The 2,656-nt window shown below is 36.3% G+C and overlaps 1 long non-coding RNA gene across 1 annotated transcript; it reads right to left on the bottom strand.

Moving 5' to 3' along the window:
• Nucleotides 1–1,062: 1,062 nt before the first annotated feature.
• On the bottom strand, nt 1,063–2,254 carry LOC122777695. Its single transcript, XR_006361358.1, has 3 exons — nt 2,080–2,254; nt 1,471–1,523; nt 1,063–1,237 (listed from the first exon to the last, which is right to left on the bottom strand). It is a non-coding gene; the product is annotated as an uncharacterized LOC122777695 (long non-coding RNA).
• Nucleotides 2,255–2,656: the final 402 nt, after the last annotated feature.

The raw sequence follows: 2,656 nt of genomic DNA, 5'->3' as shown, positions 1-2,656 counted from the left end.
CCATTTATTTTGTCTTTTTTAAGGTTATTTTATCTTTTAAGTCTTTTTCTTACTAGTTTTATCATTCAAATGTTATGATTATATAAATATATATGTTGTATATTTCAAATATAACTATTTATAAAATATTTGTCACTTTTATTGTTAATAAATTTACTAATATGAGCCATAAAATCATTTTATCCAATAATTTAATACTTTCATTGTAAACAAACAAAGGCTCATGTTTTCATTCACGTGAGACTGAGCATCTGTCACTCACTGCCACCATCTTCTGGTCAAAGCGTCACACTGCAAACAAACAACCTCTCTATGTTTTTCCACACAGCAGAAAGTAAAGCAGTGGCGCCGCTGTGTGGTATCAACAGTGAAGTGCAGATGAAATCAAACATGTCATTTCATTCATGCTAATGACATCCTTCATGTCTTTCTTTAGTTCACAGTTTTTAAAGGTTTCTGAATCTAGCATTTTACGTATAATAGCACTAAAGAATAATAATTACTTAACTATGATTAATGTGCTTATTACTTTTGTTGAAGCCCTTTGTGACCCTTAGTGTAAAGTGTACATGCTCCCCTTAATATTCTTTTAATTGAACATTTTCACCAATATAATATAATAATCTGTAGTAAAGAATAAACAACAATTCGTGCAATCAGGTGATTGCATGCATATAAAAAAAATTCTGTTTCGCAAAATAATTTAAATTTAAATCTGAATCAAAATAACCTCATCTAAGTGAAAACATGAATAATGAATCACTCAGACTTGGGTGTTTGGTCTTCATGTTTGTTTACAGTCACTGATTCCTGAAGGACAGAATAAACCACGTCACCGTGGTGACCACAGGGGGTGCTGTTGCTAGAGTAGGCGCCCATTTTGGATAAATTCGCCTCGGCGTAGGTGAGTGAACTCGAGCTGACGTCGACATGGAGAAACAAAACAGAAGTTTTTTTCTGACCAAATGTGGAGGATTGGGGGCGGAGCCTGACTGAAAACAATGAATCTATTTTTTTCCATAGAGAAAACAATTTATTGAACAGCCACCAGGGGACAACTTATCGGAGTTTACTTATTTATTTTTTACTCATTTATCTGAGGTTAAAACACTGGTGACTGACACATAAATAGTGCATTTCTTGTTTCTTGAACTTCTCTTCCTGTAGAAAACCAGAGCAGCGACTGAGAACACGACGAGTGTGACGAGCAACGTCAGACTGATGAACAGAGGCACGTCTGTGAGGCACAGGAAAATAAAGTTTGTTTTTATTTTCATGACGGATCATTATCAGTATATGTTCGATTACTTTCTACAATGAAGAAAATTCATATCTACGACTGCTGCGACATGACTATGAAAAAATATTAATTTCATGACAGAACAAAGTAAATAGCGTCTGTAAATATTATATTAATATTAATAATGATGTCATGTTCACCCAGAGACATGAAACAAACAAACATGTTACCTGTCGTCTGGCCAGACTCTGTGGTCATTCAGGTGGATGTGTTGTTGTGGACGCTGAGACAGAAAAATACCATTTACACCAAAAATAAACAAACTGCAACCAGGTATGTAGGAGAGGAAGTGTTAGTGATACTTCCTCTCAAATAATTATCACAAATATTATTATATTGTGATATCATGATGTCATTTTAATCTCCTCCTGTACAGTGACCTTTGTGACCCCTCACTGACCCCTCAGTTTACAAAAAAGTGAAATATTTGAGTTGAGTAGAAGCTCATTGTCACAGAGCGTGAGTTTCTACTAGCGAGGACGTCGCTCCCGTTCTGAGAAGTATTTCAGAAGTCCAGGCTGGACGGTGACGGTGGCACCGCTGCTTTTGTAGAGTCGCTTTTCTTCAGGGCCGTTGTCGAGAATCAAACTCTATATAAATACAGACCATAATACCAACTCTTCTTCTGATTTTATTTGGTAGTAACAAGTAACAAAGAGAGTTAGAGGAAATGGAGTGGAGTAAAAATAGCTGTTAGCTAAACTGTCTTTTGGCTAACTTCCTGTCCACTCGTGTACTGAGGGGGCGGGGCTTTAGCCACTAGATTTGTTGACACTCACCGTCTGTGACGATGATTTCAAACTGCTCGTAACGCAGTGACAGCGTGTCAGCGTTCCTCTGACGTACGGCACTCTGTCGCGGCCGCTGCGAGATTCTGTGTCTGAGGTCTTAAATGAGAACGTCATTTGTTCAACATGGGTCCCGACACACGAACTTCCTGTTTCTGTGCGTAGTGAAGGAAGAGTCAGCAGTGACGTTTCCTCCTTCCACTGCAGAGTAAACGAAGAGCTGAGCGTCGAAGTGGTAACATTTTCTTTTTCAGTCCTGAACATCAAACATGAAAACAACAAAGGTGAATTATTTTTGCGTTTATTTTGCATTTTAATGATACCTGAAAATGACTCATTAACCTTTCCGTGTTTTTCATTTATGAATTTTATTTTAACACAATTCGACAAAAACATTTGTGATGAAGTGTAAAAAATATAATTTTAAAATTTAAAATAATTTCATTATTATGGGATGACATCATGCTTTCAAGAGGAGGTTTTACAGATTATTTTGATACCAAACGTTTGCTCATATCAGGATTTAGATCTTTTTATTTATGAGGTATTTGATTGATGTAAATAAATA

This window comes from Solea senegalensis, linkage group LG11 (assembly GCF_019176455.1).
Source record: "Solea senegalensis isolate Sse05_10M linkage group LG11, IFAPA_SoseM_1, whole genome shotgun sequence".
NCBI lineage: Eukaryota > Metazoa > Chordata > Actinopteri > Pleuronectiformes > Soleidae > Solea > Solea senegalensis.
Note: the sequence above shows the minus strand (reverse complement) of the source record. Positions and strands in the feature narration are given on the sequence as shown.